Below are 16,847 nucleotides of genomic sequence, written 5' to 3' on the forward strand. Positions count from 1 at the left end.
CTCTGCCTTCCAACGTGTTTGTCATTCCTTTATTTCTGCTTGAAACTGTGCTTGTTCCCAAAGTTTGTGAAATTCAAACTTCCTGATTGCTCTTGCCTGTGCTGAGATGGTGGTGGTTAAGCCTAAAGTGATAGCGGAAGTCCCACCCCGATCCTGTTGCAATTGGCGACAGGGTTTCTAAGTGTGCGGGTCGAGGCTGCTGGAAGAGCGGCGATTGGTCTGTGAGTATGGCAGAGACCTAGCCTGCGTCCCTGGGGAAGTTCGGCTGAGAGCCAGGGACTGCTGCTGGCATTTTCTGCCCTGGAGCCTGGGCTCTCTGAGAAGTAAGACAGTGCCGACTCCCAGGTGTGATCCACCTCCAGAAGATGCCCTGAGTGTTAACAGTTTTATCTTGTTCAGAGATGGAAACTACTACTGGAAAGACAATGAGCTTTCTAGTCAAGTGGCTTTCAAAGGAACACCGTAAATTTTACTTAGGATTAGAGTCAGTTTTGTACACAGTCACTGTATCTTTTGAAAGAACTGCTAAATTCTTTTTTAATTGTAAAATTTCTTGGTATTTATCTTTGTGCCCCTGTAAATGTCTCACTTACCTGCTGGATTCCCAGAATTTTGACCAATGTGTAAGTTAGTAAGAAACTAGATTTAAGATCATTTCTTCCACTTAGGTTTCTGCACTCAAGATATAATTGAGTCTATAATTATTTTGCTTTAGATAAGCTTTTAACTCCTGATATAGAACCACAATATAGTGTTAATTTTACAGCTTAATATAGTAAAGACTCAATTCCTTGGTGGACACTTAACTGGCAGCCTCACCTTTTTGGAAAATGCCTAAGAAATCTAGCTACTAAAAATTTCTCAGCAGCCAAATGAGAGGTCAGGAAGCTTTGGTATAGTGACCCAAAAAGGAAAAAAAAAGCTTTCTGTTTCCTCCTTGAAGAATCAACTTCTCTCCCTTGTAGACTGCCCTCTCCTTTTCAGATGTAATTCTGATAAGCTTAGTTATCTATTTCTAAACTTAGCTTGAGAAAAGGGTGCAGAGGAAAGTCTGCCAGGCAGGCGCACCATTAATAGAAGGAAGTGACACTTCACAAGGGAGAAGATAGAAAAAGCTATAAAAAACACACATAATTCTGGGGCTTCCTTAGAAAAAAAGAAAACAACCCTATGTACTTCAGTAGCCCCTGAGGGCAGTATGGTTTACTCTATGAGGATGATTTTGAGCCAGAAAAATTTATGTTCAGCATTCTCTAAGGGAGTGAAGGGAGTGTACTGTTTTTTAAAAATGCCCATTAAATGGTTAAGTGAATTAAAACCATGATGGCATATCACTACATACTTGTTAGAATGGCTAAAATAAATAATTCTGGCAATGCCAAGTGCTGGCAAGAATGCTGAGCAATTGGAATCGTCCCACATGGCTGGTGGGAATGCAAGATGGCACGCCACCCTAAAAATCAGCTCCCTTAGTTTCTCATAAAATGCATTTACCATGTGGTCCAGCAGTTGTACTCCTGGGTATTTTCCTAATGAAACTATTATTCACACAAAAACTGAACTTGAATGTTCATAGCAGTTTTATTCATAATAGCCAAAACAGGAAACAACCAAAATATCCTTTAATAGGTGAATAGTTAAGCTATGGTACTGTGCAATACTACTTAGCAATAAAAAGGGAGAAACTACTGATACATACAACTTGGATGAGTCTTTATAGCTTCATGTTGAGTGAAAGAAGCCAGGCCCAAAAGGTATGGTTCTATTTATATGACATTCTCTTGAAGATAAGGCTGTAGTGATGGGACCCGATGAGTGGTTGCCTGAGGGTGTGAATATAAAGGGACAGCAGGAGGGAGCTTTTTGGGGTGATGGAACTGTTCTGTAACCTGATGGTAGTGGTGGTAGCATTTTTTTTGTGTGTGTGTGTGGTACACGGGCCTCTCACTGTTGTGGTCCCTCCCGTTGCGGAGCACAGGCTCCGGATGCGCAGGCTCAGCGGCCATGGCTCACGGACCCAGCCGTTCCTCGGCATGTGGGATCTTCCCAGGCCGGGGCACGAGCCCGTGTCCCCTGCATCGGCAGGCGGACTCTCAACCACTGCGCCACCAGGGAAGCCCTGGTAGCATGTTTTAAAATCATAGAACTATACATCAAAAGTAAATAAAAGTTAATTTTACTGTATGATATTTGTATTTTTTTTAAGGTTAAATAAAAATTGGCAAAGGAATTGATGCAAACATCTCACTATAAATAATGTTGGGCATATGAGGCATTTTTCTTATAAAAATCTACCATCGTATTGGCCGTCTCCAGGGTTCTGCAAACTGGCAGAAAGTCTTAATTTCCCGTCAGCTTTGCTTAGAGAAATCTTCTTTGGCTTAGAAGAGTATGTCTTTGCTAAAGTAATAATTGCATTTCTTTAACCATTAGAAGTTGGCCCACACATCAGCTAATTTTGTTCAGGTCATTAAACTGCCCAGCCTGAACTTGGCTTCTGTTAGTTACTAGGAGCATTTCCTCTTGTGTGCCTTGAGTCATCATAACCTTTGAAACTTGGTGAGGACTGATGTTGATTTTAAAATCTTGGTGGCATTAGATGCCTGGAGCTTTACTAAATGTTTCTGCCTCAAGACTTGTGGTGTTGGTGTGCAGGTTTATAATGAAGTCCTTGAAATCTTATCCTGAATCGGTACTCTGGGGTATTTACTCAGATCTTACATAAAGCAGAGCTCATGTTTTAAGTCACTGGAAGAATGTGAGATTAGGCTGTGGCCTGAGATCTTGGGATGATGATCTCTTTCTTTGTATACTTTGTAGGGTGCCAGTCCCATGCTAGGTCATCTCTCACAGTGCTGTCTCATTTAGCCCTCAGTATTTTGTTAATATGGGAAGAAACGGATTGCGATTGCTGATTGAGCAACGTCTGGGGACAAGTAACCAGTAACCTCTTCAAGAGGGAAGTGGTGTGCTGAAGTCAAAGTTCAGTTTCATTGTGTAAGAATGCTGTGGGGTGTGCCTACCTGCAGTTCACTCTCAGGTCAGATCTGATAGCAAAACGCCTCTGCTGCTTTTTCCAGGCAGCACAGTTTCTATCCAAGAGACACTGAAAACTAGCAATGTACTGTTATTCTTAAAGATCTCTAATTGATCAGGGAATACTTACAATTCAGAATCGACCACATTATAACTCAAACCAGCCATACATTTAAAATACTTATTTAAAAATATTTATTTTCTTCAAGTGTACCAGTTTTGTGACTGGCTTATTTCTCTCAGCCATAATGTCTTCAAGGTTCATCCATATTGTAATGTTGTGTCAGAATTTCCTTCCCTTATAAGGCTGAAAAATACTCTATTCTGTGGATGGACCACATTTAGTTTATGGATTCTTGGGTTGCTTCCCCCTTTGGCTGTTGTGACTAATGAATAGTGCTGCTGTGAATATGGGTGTACAAAAATCTGTCGGGAGTCCCCGCTTTCAGTTCTTTGGGGTATGTACCCAGGAGTGGAATTGCTGGATCATTTGGTAATTTTATATTTAATTTCTCGAGGAATCACCATACTATTTTCCACAGCAGGTGCCTATGTATATTTTATATTATATATCATATGTTATCAAAATAGTTTTAGTTTTTAACATTAATGCGATCACTACATTATTCAGCAATTTGGTTTTTTATAAGTGTGTAAAAAATCTTTTCATTTCTATACTTACAGTTCTAATTCTTTTTAATACCTGCATAGTGTATGATTTATCTATCCCCTACAAATGGTATGCACACACAAACTTGATAGATTGAAGAGTGTGCACATTTTAAAAGCCTTACAAGACTATAGAGCCAACATTGCCAGACCTTCAGATTTTTCAAGAAAGTCAGAAATCCAGATTTTTATTTGAAATTATTCCATTTAAAAAACACCTTTAAGCCAAGGAAAATGGACTCTGGGCTAGATTCAGATCTTGAGCCACCAATTTGTGACTTCAGCACTGATACTTACCAACAATTATCACCCATTTTTCAGGTTTAAAGTTAGACTTACCAAAGCCCATTGCCTCTTCCCTTCAACATTGCATTGTTGAAGCCTTTGTGATTATCAAAGCACTTCCATTTCCTGGAGTTACTGAAATATGACTTTCCATAAATGCCATAATTCTGTGGACCTTTTCTGTTATATACTCTTATTATTACCTCTTTTGAGGTTAATACTATGCACATATTCTTTCAACATCTGACAGTTTCCAGTGCACCCTTTTACTGTTCTCAAAGACTTGAGCAGCTGGTTTTATGTACTTAGAGATTACTTCTCCCATATCCCATTCAACACACAAACTGACTATTCTCTCTAATCTGACCTCAGATTAGTCACCTCTAGTGACTATTGTAATTTCACTTTAGCTACCCTAGGGTTTGTGTCCTATAATTAGCAGGAAGAATGATACCACCTTTAAGACTTCAAACTGCATGTCCCCCCTAGAGCCTGACTTTTACTGATATACCCTTCATTCTCCTTTCACTTTCCACAGTTGTCTCTTCTCCCAGTCTGTTCTGATTTCACTTTTAGCCCTAACTGCTTTGAGCCTGATGGTCACCTATTTCAAAGTTACACTTACCACCCTGGAGTCATCTTTGGCATTTTTATCATTCCATCCTGCCAGTCCCTGCAATATGACACATCAGTTCTAGCCCAGCAGTCTCTTACTTACACTTCTGTTCCTCATTTCTAGTATTCCCAACATGTGAACTCACCAAGTTTACCGAAAAGGTCTGGTGGGTTGTGAAACCAAATTATTGGGTGTTTATCAGCATTTAGAAAAATTCACACAGAATAAAATAGAATAAAAAGTAGAATGCAAGACATGTATTAAGGGTGAATACCATTACATTAAACTGTGTCTTACTGTGGATAGTAGTCAGAATTGCCTCTGGATCTGACCAGGCCCCCATGCCTAGTATCAGCAGTGGAACTCATCTTGCACACAATGTCAGAGCACCCTGCAGGGTCCTCAGGTGAGTCATTCTCCTGGCAACGACTGTCAACAAAACCATTAATCCAAACTCCTTATTCAGGCTCTTAGACCCTCCTGCAATCCGAATCCATTCCACCTTCCTTAGTTTTAGAATTCTTCTATTATACTTTTAAAATGCTCCCAACCAGACTGTTTACTGTTTCCCCAAGAAATGTCCATTTCCCAACTCTACTGATGTCTCCCTCTGTCTACCCCACTTTCGCTTGCCAGAATTTTGGTTCTACCTCAAAGCCCATCTCAAAAGCTTTATTGTAGCTACCTTCATATGTATCTCCCCCACTAACTCTAAGCTACTTGAGGCCAGGGACTAATTTTTCTCCTCCTGTATTTCCTATGTTTAGTATAGGCATTCAACTCTTTAATCATATATTTTCTTTGTTCTATTTATATAGGCAATTTAATTATTTTCTTTCAACACCTGGGTCAATGACCATTAAGTACGATTTATTTTCTTTAAATTTCTTATTCTCTCTTCTCTGGTTTCCAGTGATGATTCATTCTCCCTTTAGCAAACATTGAGTGCCTGCTATTGGCCAGGTGTGGAGGAGTGAATATAACAGAAAAGAATGGAATCCTTTAAGGAGTTTACTCTAGTGGAAGGCGGGGGTGTGTGTGCTCGTTTACATCATTTTCCCATGTCAACGTTTGGAACTTCCTTTGATGCCATAGGACAATCTATTTAGTCACTGAAGAGCAGTGATTCTCAACAGGGGCTAGAGGGCTGGTGATTTTGTCAAGGTCTAGAGACATTTTTGATTGTCACAGATGAGGGCATACTGGCTGCAGGCATCTAGAGGCAGGGGCCAGGGATGCTGCTAAACATTCTACAATGCACAGGACAGCCCCACAGTAAAGAATTATCCATTCCCAAATATCACCAGTGCCAAGGCTAGGAAATCCTGATGTGAACAAGTCAAAGAATTCTAAGCTTTGGGCCTTAGTAAAGCCATATAAAGGTTTGAAATAGAGATTTCTAAGTATACCAGGGAGATAAGTAAAAAAAGAGAATATAGCTTAGTTTTCTAAATAAGATACGTACATACACACACCTTCTCTCTTATATATTTCTAGACCCACGTTGCTCTTCATTTTGTTTTATACAATTAGAATTTATACAATGGAAAGAAATTAATTAAAACATACTACACATTCCAGCCTTAGTAAGAAATTGACCATAGGAATAAATACCATGTAATATGTAGAGGAGTTCCTTTTTTTTTAAAATTGGGATATAGTGGACATACAGCATTATATTAGCTTCAGCTGTACAGCATAGTGATTCAATATATGTATATATTGTGAAATGATCACCACATTAAGTCTAGTTAACATCCATCACCATACATAGTTATACTTTTTTTTCTTATGAGAATTTTTAAGCTCTCCCTTAGCAACTTTCAAATATACAATACAGTGTTAACTACACTCTCCATGCTGTACATTACATCCACATGACTTATTTATTTTATACAGATGACCCTTGAACGACATGTGTTTGAGCAGTGTGGGTCCACTTATATGTGGATTTTTGTCAATAGTAAATATTACAATCTGTGGTTGGTTGAGTCCATGGATGCAGAACCGTGGCTGGAGGACTAACTATAAAGTTATACACAGATTTTTGACTGTGTTGGGGGTTGCTTTGCCTAAACACCTCCCTCCCCACTGTCCAGGGGTCAACTGTAACTGGAAGTTTGTACATTTAGACTTCACCCATTTCTCCACCCCCACCTTAAAGAAGCAATACTTCAGAATTTGAAAAATTAGATTTATTTTCCAATGGATTTATAGACAAAGTTTTATAAATAGAACAATTAGATGTAAGTGAATCAGAGTTCAGATAGAAATATTCTAAAATTCTCCAAATGTCTCTATATAGCTGGAATTAGTTTTTACTTATGTTTATGTTTTCTCTAGCAAGTAAGTCCTATGGATGGATGACCACCTCTTAGAACATTATGTTATCCATCTCTTAGAACGCTGGCATGTAGTACGTGTTCAAAATATATTTGAGAAATGGACAAATCAATTCCAGACTCACCAGTTAGTCACCTTGTGCGAGGCAGTGATGGCAGAAAGATGGTAGAAAGTTTGTGTTCAAACCCAGAGTCTAGTCAATTCCACAGATAAGTAGTCTCAGCTTGGCCACCTGGCACAGAGGCTTTATCTTTGAGTAAGCCCTTTATGCTTCTTAATTTAGGAGCTGTGTTGAAGACATCAAAGGGGTGACTGCTTAGGGAAATTGGCTTCATTTAGCCATCTTTTTTTTTCTCCCTTGTTATACCTGGCTCTATCAAACATTGTTTCTAGGTATTTTAGGGCCAGTATAGAGTTGAACTTGGCACACTGATTTATCTGCAAAGGTGATGGTAAATCTACAGTAATTAAGGATCTGTGATCTAGAAACGTGATTCTTTTGTACCCCGGTTACTTGGTATTTCCCGCTTGTCTAGAATAAATTTATTTCTTTGGAAAAACTGAAACTACCCTGTTGGTATTTTGCCAATTAGTGTAAGAAAATATACTGGAAGGAGTATTACTGGAGGGTTGAGTTTTCATAGGTCTGGAGTGTATTGTTCATCTTCATGGGCAGGAGTGCCAGCCAGTCCAGACTGGGAGGGCCTCCCTGGACCGCTTGGATGAGCACAGGCACCATGGTTTTTCAATCTCCTGTACCTATGTGAGCCATTAAATATTTCAATAAAGAATTTGCACGTGTCACCATTTTGAAATAAATTGCATCAGTCTGAGATTCATTTTTCTGAATTCCAAAAGTTAAATTTTGATGTATTTTGGAATTGGATTTTTAAAAAGAATACTACTGCGTGGAGTTAGCTGAATCATTAGGAGATTAATATAGTAGGCTGAATAGACACTGAATACAAATAATGTTGGTGTTTCAACACTCCTTTTTTCTTTTAAATTAATTTTTATTGGAGTATGGTTGCTTTACAATGTTGTTAGCCTCCACTGCACAACAAAATGAATCAGCCAAACACATACAGATATCCCCTCCCTTTTGGACTTCACTCCCATTTAGGTTACCACTGTGCACTAGGTGAGTTCCCTGTGCTATATAGCATGTTCCTATCAGTTGTCCATTTTATCCATAGTATCAATAATATATATGTGTCAGTCTCAGTCTCCCAATTCCTCCCACCCCACCCCTTTCCCCCTGGGTTCAACATTCCTTTTTTTTTTTGCGGTACGTGGGCCTCTCAGTATTGTGGCCTCTCCCGTTGTGGAGCACAGGCTCCGGACGTGCAGGCTCAGCAGCCATGGCTCACAGGCCTAGCCGCGCTCCACGGCATGTGGGATCTTCCCGGACTGGGGCACGAACCCGTGTCCCCTGCATTGGCGCGCCGACTCCAACCCTGCGCTACCCTTTAGCCCCTCTCTATTCCCTTTCTATCTTTATTTGGTATGTCTTTTGCGGTACGCGGGCCTCTCACTGTTGTGGCCTCTCCCGTTGCGGAGCACAGGCTCCGGACGCACAGGCTCAGCGGCCATGGCTCGCGGGCCCAGCCGCTCCGCGGCACGTGGGATCTTCCCGGACCCGGGCACGAACCCATGTCCCCTGCATCAGTATTTTTATTTTAAAAATGTATGAAGTTTAACTTGCATTTCTTTTAGGACATTCACTCTCTTATTTAATTTTTTAACAGAGAAAGAAAATAGTTTTATTATTGAATAAGCATTGAAACAGATTGCAGTTGCATCACAGGCAACCTGCTAAAGAGATTGCAAAGAAGAAATCTCACCCTTTTATGTAGGCTGGCAGATATAATACATTACATATATGCTAATGTCATTATCCAAAGGAAAAATAAAACTTCTGTTTTGACAAGGAGGAAGTTATATCTTGGAGCTAAGTGCCTAGGATTTCTGAGAAAACAGGGAGACGGGGTGCCACCCTCTTATTATTATAATTTTTATCTTTATTTTTTTAATTGTAATAAACTATAACAAAAGTTTTACCATTTTAACCATTTCTTATTTTTATATTAATTTATTTTATTTTTGGCTGCGTTGGGTCTTCATTGCTGTGCGTGGGCTTTCTCTAGTTGCGGCTAGCGGGGGCTGCTCTTCGTTGCATTGTGCAGGCTTCTCACTGTGGTGGCTTCTCTTGTTGCAGAGCACGGGCCCTAGGTGTGCAGACTTCAGTAGTTGGGGCGGGCGGGCATAGCCGTTGTGGCTTGCGGGCTCTAGAGCACAGGCTCAGTAGTTGTGGTTCAGGGGCTTAGTTGCTCCGCAGCTAAGCATGTGGGATCTTCCTGGACCAGGGTTCGAACCCATGTCCCCTGCATTGGCAGGCGGAGTCTTGACCACTGCGCCACCAGGGAAGCCCGCCCATTTTAACCATTTTTAAGTGGAATTAAGTTCAGTAGAATTAAGTACAGTCTTCCCTCAGGTATATGCAGGGGACTGATTCCAGGAGACCCCTCAGATACCAAAATCCAAGGATGCTCAAGTCCCTGATGTAAAATGGTGTAGTACAGTGAGTACAGTCGGCTGTCCATATCAGCGAATGCGAAACCACATTCACACTGCTATGCAGCCATCACTACCATCAATCTCTAGAAATTTCTCACCTTCCCAAAGTGAAACTGTCCTCATTGAGCACTAACTCCCCATTCCTCTCTGCCAGCCTGTGGCAGCCGCCATTTTACTTTCTTGTCTCTATGAATCTGACTACTTAAGGCACCTCATATGAATGGAATCACACAGAATTTATCTTTTTGTAACTGGTTTATTTCACTGAGCATAATGTCCTCAAGGTTCATCCGTGTTGTAGTATGTATCAGAATTTCCTTCCTTTTCAAGGATGCATAATAATTTCTTGTGTGGGATAGACCACATTTTGCTTATCTGTTCATCTGTCAGTGGACTCTTGGGTTGCTTCTACATTTTGGCTATCGTGAATAATATTGCTATGAAGATGGGGGTGCAAATATCTGTTTGAATCCTTGCGTTCAGTTCTTTTGAGTATATGCCCAGAAATGGAATTGCAGGATCATATGGTGATTTTATATTTTGAGAACTGTTATACCATTTTCCACAGCAACTACACCATTTTACATTCCACCAGCAATGTGTGAGGGTTCCAGTTTTTCCACATCCTCGCCAACACTTGCTTATTTCTGTTTTTTTTTTAGTAGCCATCTTAATTGGTGTGAAATGGTATCTCGTGGTTTTGATTTACATTTCCCTATGATTAATGAAGTTGAGAATCTTTTCATGTGCCACTCCCTTATTTTAAAAGACATTGTTTTTCCTTGCTTTTAAGACCACTGCAACCAATTCTTATAGAATAACCAAGAGCTATATAAGATAAGACGTTTATTCAGCCATGATTACAGATTTCCTGAGGAGGAGAGGTTTACTTTTAGAGACATTGCTAATGTATGTCATGACACTAAAATTGCTCTTTTAAAGTAAACAACAACAATAAAAATCTTCTACCAAGTTAGCATTGACTTTCATGTTCTCACTCTTCAGCTCGACTTGAGTAGGGAGTAAGTAGCCTGAGTAAGTTTTACCCACCTCATGCATAGTGTCTAGAATTCTGCTGGATAAAGGTCAGAACCTGATTTTTTTTTTTTTTTAACAAAAGAATTTAGGTTGACTTATCCTTTTATGTTCAGGTTAACTTATATCTTTTAAAGCCAGTAGCTGGTTGGAGGACGTGTCACATTATTCCCTGAGCCTCTGTAAAATTATTCTAAAGAAAAACCACATATGATATTTTTTTCTTTGTGTCAGAAAATCTCTTTATGACAACTCATAGTGTTTCAGGTCCTGCATGAAAAGTATGAAGAAGTAGATCCTTTCTCACATAGCTTACTTGAAAATAAATAGTACCTGACATTTATCAAGTGCTTATTATTTATGAATGATTCTGAGCTGTTTACATGTAGTAACTCATTTAATCATCACAGCTACCCTATGAGGTAGGAGAGTACTATTATTTTTGCAGATGAAGAAATGGAAGTACAGAAAGTATTAAAGTAGGCAGTGGAGTTCACCTGATGCCAGAGACACAAAACCTCACTGTACAAGTGCTTCTTCACTGGAGATTAGGAGTAAGTAACGGTGTTACATTTTCATTCTTATAGGACTTTCCCCATAGCTGCTTTCAGCATTAATAAATAATTACATTCACAAAGTAAGCTTGAGAATTTTTTAGTCATTATTCTTTGTAAAAAATACTGAATTTTGATGTATCTGCCTTTGTAATGATGAAACTTAAAACTATTGAGATAAAAAGATTTACCTAGGATTCTGTGGCAAATATACAGTTACATAAAATTATCCCTAGCTAAATACAAAATACTTCATTGGGACCAAAAATGGGGCGTTTTGCCAGCTACTGAAGATCTTCAACACTGATTGCATACACCGTGTTTCTTGGTGACGAATGGGTGGAGAGGTGAGGCGAGGTGTTTGGTGGTTCCCAGCCTAGTTGTGGCTACCAAAGCACGTATCAAGTGGGCTTCCCTGGTGGCGCAGTGGTTAAGAATCTGCCTGCCAATGCAAGGGACACAGGTTCGAGCCCTGGCCCGGGAAGATCCCACATGCCGCGGAGCAACTAAGCCCGTGTACCACAACTACTGAGCCTGAGCTCTAGAGCCCGCAAGCCACAACTACTGAGCCCACGTGCCACAACTACTGAAGCCTGCGTGCCTAGAGCCCGTGCTCCGCAAAAAGAGAAGCCACAGCAATGAGAAGCCCGCGCACCGCAACAAAGAGTAGCCCCTGCTCACCGCAACTAGAGAAAGCCTGCTCACAGCAACGAAGACCCAACACAGCCAAAAATAAAAAAATAAAATAAATAAATTTATATATTAAAAAAAAATAGTAAACGTTGAATGCTCTGTGCACTGTACTCAGGAGCTCTACGGTTTCACTCCCTTGATCTGAAGTTGCATTTTGATGCAGTAGTGATGGCAGCCATGGCAAAAATCAGTCAAGGCCTAGTGCCTTTAAGGTGGTAGGCGGTCTTTGGTTACTAGCCTGTGGTTTTCTGTGAGGAGGCTATGCATAATTCCAAGTCTGGCTCGCTCTCATAGGAGGCCTTAACCCTTTCTTTATCACCTGTGAGTAGATAGGTCTTGGCTTAATTTTTTAGCTTGCTTTTTATACTCTTTGGGAATTCAAATTGAAATAATCTTCCCAACATTGTATTTCATAGTTTTTACTCATTTCTAAACTAAGAATTAAGAACTAGACATACCATTTTCATTAAGCATAATGTGCCCAGTCTGAGCCAGGAGCTGGAAGGCTAGGGAATTGGAGAAACAGAACACGGGGAATAGGGTGAGTAGAAGAGATGGGAAACAGGAGTGAAAGGCATTCAGACCGGAAGAAAGACACACTGAAAGGAGAAAGAACAGCGATACCCTGTTAGACCCTGATTCCTAGAAGCTTAACCTCTGGAATTTAATTTTTTTTTAATTAAATAACTACCTCTCAGGTTCTGTTTCGATGCAATCCAGGCGTTTTCCTATCCTCACCCAAACCTTGCATCGAGTCTCCTCTGCACTGCATCCAATTCTTTGCCCCTGACTCTACCAGGTTCTTTGACATAAATCTTGAGGAATTGTTCAGTGGGCCTCTTACAGGTATTCTTGGTTGTTGGACTTTATTCTTTCATTCATAGGTTTATGCTGTGTGTGGTGGGCTTTCCTACTTCCCTTAGTTGGACTGCCTGGGGAGAGTTGTGTTTTCACATGATAGACTCTCAGAGACTTTGCCTGCCAGGCCTTTCAGTGCTTTGTTCACATGATGAAATAGCTTAAAACAGTCTCTCAGTTAGTGTCTTGTAGACCAGGGGTCCCCAATCCCTGCTACGGACTGGTACCGGTCCATGGCCTGTTAGGAACCAGGCCGCACAGCAGGAGGTGAGCAGCGGATGAGTGAGCAGAAGCTTCATCTGTATTTACAACTGCTTTCCATGGCTCGCATTACTGCCTGAGCTCTGCCTGCTGTCAGATCACCTGCGGCATTCGATTCTTATAGGAGTGCGAACCCTACTGTGAGCTGCGCGTGTGAGGGATGTAGGTTGTGTGCTCCTTATGAGAATCTAAAGCTTGATCTGAGGTGGAGCTGAGGCGGTGATGCCAGCTCTGGGGAGCGGCTGCAAATACAGATTATCATTAGCAGAGAGGTTTGACTGCACAGAGACCATAATAAATCAGTTGCTTGCAGACTCATATCAAAACTCTTATCAGTGAGTGGCAAGTGAAAGGAAGCCCAGGGCTCCCACTGATTCTGCATTATGGTGAGTTGTATAATTATTTCATTATATATTACAATGTAATAATAATAGAAATCAAGTGCACAATAAATGTAATGCACTTGAATCATCCCAAAACCATTCCTTCCCCCCACCGCCGCCTCCAATCTGTGGAAAAATTGTCTTCCAGGAAACTGGTCCCTGGTGCCAAAAAGGTTGGGGACCGCTTTTGTAGACTATTGTGTTTTGTTTTGTTTTTTTAAAATAAACTTCTTACTTGGGAATAATTTGGGGTTTATAGAAAAGTTCCAAAAATGGTACAGAGAGTTCCTGAATATCCTTCACTCAGCTTTCATGCATCTTAGCATCCTATGAGCTAGTACAACTGTTACAACTAAGAAATTAGCATTGGTACAGTACCATTAACTGCATTATGTATTTCATTCAGATTTCTTCCATTTTCTACCTGTATCCTTTTTGGATTCCCTGTTGCCTTTAGGCGTCTTGTCTACTTACTGATCTCTGATCTGGGACAGCTTCTCAGCCTCTGCTTGTCTCTGTGGTGACCTTGACACTTTTGAAGAACTGATCAGACATTTGGTAGGTTGGCCTCCAGTTTGGGCTCTCTGATATTTTCTTGTGATTTGGGGAGAATGCTCCAGAGGGGCAGTGCCCTCCTTCCGTATATCTACTGGGCGTCTGCTCAGTGTCATGCCTTTTAGTGGAGAATGGTATTTAGAAACCAGATCGGGGTACAGATGTTCTTTCTCCTGGGGTGTTGCTGCTTCTAGGTTCTCTGCTGACACCTGGGAGATATAGGTGTGTGTTTATAGACTAATCCACATGCACACACTTAACCTCTAATGATTTCTGTGCCTGTCTGTCTGTGTTGTCATCTACTTGTGGGTTCTTACGGACATCTCCATGGCTAACCCAACACTACAGGGTCATGCTAGCCTCCTCCCTTTGCACATTTGTAAGCCCGTTCTCTGATAGGGAGACACTGAGGTCATCTACCATCCATTTACCCCAACCTTAACACATGTGAAAGTGATTTCAGAGTTGTTCATTGGCACCCCTGTGACAGACGGTTTATAATACAATTCGATACATTTGTCAGTTTGCATTCTGGCCTACCATCCCTGACTGCTGGCTGAGGTTTTTTTTTAAGTTGTGTATATTAAAGTTTATCCTTTGTATGATATGTACAATGATGCGAGCTTGTACAAATGCAGAGTCATGTATCCATCAGCCAGACTCTTTCATTTAGGTGTTTTGTGGGGTTTTTATTTCCCTAATTGAGTAACTGCTACACCACACTTCCATTGTTCACTTGTTGGAAAGGATTGCATCTCTGTTACCTTGTGGTTTTTAATGCCATGTAGCCTTCCTCAGATAAAGGCAAAATGGATTTTAACCAGTGGGGAAGAATACTAGAATTTCAGAAGTTGAAAGAATCTTAAAGATTCATTAATTTTACATTCCTAGCTAGGCAGGTTGGACATCAAGCCAGAACTGGAACCTGGACATTTTGGTTCTCTTCGCCATCCATATCACTCAGGGTACCTGAGATAGGAAAGATGAGCACGACAAGGGGCACAGATTGCTCCACCTTGCTTTATTATTATTATTTTTTTTATTGAAGTATAGTTGATTGAACTAACACAATGTGTTAGTTTCTGGTATACAGCAAAGTGATTCAGTTATACACCTTGCTTTAGATTTGAAGTCTGTGCTTACTTAAGGGCAGAGTTCCTTTATCTTTTGTTTTAGGAGATTAATTCTAGCAGACAATTATTTGTTTAATGTTAGGTGTGCTTTGGGGGAGGATTAAGATATTGTTAACATTTGCAAATTAGTCTTGTAGTGAGTTATTAATAGTTCATTCACTTTGCTTATTAATGCCAGGCTGAAACCAAGTGTTCTGAATGAATGAGAAATTGTGTTTGGGGAAGGGTCAGTGGAAGGAGGTGACTGTGGAAAGCGCTACATTCCACTCCCCAGAGATAGATGAAACTGCTCTATAAGGCTCTACTGGCTGTTGGTTTCTACTCTTTAGAGTTTATAGTAATCTTTATAAATAATTTAAAGACTGTTCGGGGCCCCTGAACTGGGACTCCCAGAGTTTTTCGTTTCATAAATAGTTTTTACTGTGTGCCAGACACCAAGCTAGACCCTTGATATGTAGATGAGCAAATTGTGTGCCTTGTCTGGCAGGAGACGGATGTGAAAGGAGGAGTATTTGCCCCCAGTGCGGTGGCATAGAGGTGGCCAGTGTGGGCATGCATATATGAGGGCTGTTTCAACTTTTTATTAGATTTTTTTCCTTTAAAAAAGTTTTTTTTCTACCATAATTCAAAAAGAGTCATGTACCACAATGTTCATTGCAGCACTATTTACAGTAGCCAGGACATGGAAGCAACCTAAGTGTCCATCAACAGATGAATGGATAAAGAAGATGTGGCATATATATACAATGGAATATTACTCAGAGATAAAAAGAAACAAAACTGAGTAATTTGTAGTAAGGTGGATGGACCTAGAGTCTGTCATACAGAGTGAAGTAAGTCAGAAAGAGAAAAGCAAATACCGTATGCTAACACGTATATATGGAATCTTAAAAAAAAAAAAAAGGTTCTGAAGAACCTAATGACAGGGCAGGAATGAAGATACAGACGTAGAGAATGGACTTCAGGACACGGGGAGGGGGAAGGGTAAGCTGGGACAAAGTGAGAGAGTGGCATGGACATATATACACTCCCAAATGTAAAATAGATAGCTAGTGGGAAGCAGCCGCATAACACAGGGGGATCAGCTCCGTGCTTTGTGACCACCTAGAGGGGTGGGAGAGGGAGGGGATATGGGGATATATGTATCTGTATAGCTGATTCACTTTGTTATAAAGCAGAAACTAACACCATTGTAAAGCAATTATACTGCAATAATAAAGATGTTAAAAATAATAATAAATTAAAGTTTTTTTTCTTTCTTTTTTTTTTTAAGTATAATTGTGCCACCGTGCACAACTGTGTTAGTTTTTGCTTACTCCCTTTCAGTCTTTTTCCATAGGTGCAGTTTTATGTGGTTGTATGTAGCAGATATTGTATTCTGAAATGGTTTTGCTTAATATTTTATTCTAAGCTTTTCTCAAGTTTCTCCACAACATTGTGTAGTTGCTATGTTTACCCAGCTCCTTAATGTTAACTTATTTTTCCCATGGAAGGCTACCCTCACCCTTTTTATGCTCCCAACGTTTTTTATCAGATACGTTGCTTTCTTAGGCTCTATTTCCTGGCGTAAGATTGCTCCAGAGTCAAAGAGTATGAGTGCTTTACAGCTCTGGAAATATATTGCCTGTTGTTTTACAATGCCCACAGCCTTCCTTGAAAACCTGCCAGATTAGATCTGTCCCTGCCTGCTCTGACTCTATTGCCTACTGCTTTCCCCTGGGTCTCTGGGATGAGGCTGCAGACACCACACTCAGCTCTGAGTCAGTATACCTGCTGTTCCCCTGCTTGAACACCCCACTGAGTGACCACACAGGGCTACCTCCTCCTTTCCCCTCCAAGGGTTGTTGTG

General features: G+C 40.6%; 1 protein-coding gene across 3 annotated transcripts in view; it reads left to right on the top strand.

Annotated features, from left to right (window-relative positions):
* FAM120A (family with sequence similarity 120 member A) overlaps window positions 1–16,847 on the top strand; it is a 104,934-nt gene that overhangs the window by 1,904 nt on the left and 86,183 nt on the right. The gene's annotated exons all lie outside the window — the stretch shown is intronic.

Source organism: Aethalodelphis obliquidens, unplaced genomic scaffold (genome assembly GCF_003676395.1).
Source record: "Aethalodelphis obliquidens isolate GAN/ISIS:26980383/991018 unplaced genomic scaffold, ASM367639v1 scaffold122, whole genome shotgun sequence".
Classification (NCBI taxonomy): domain Eukaryota; kingdom Metazoa; phylum Chordata; class Mammalia; order Artiodactyla; family Delphinidae; genus Aethalodelphis; species Aethalodelphis obliquidens.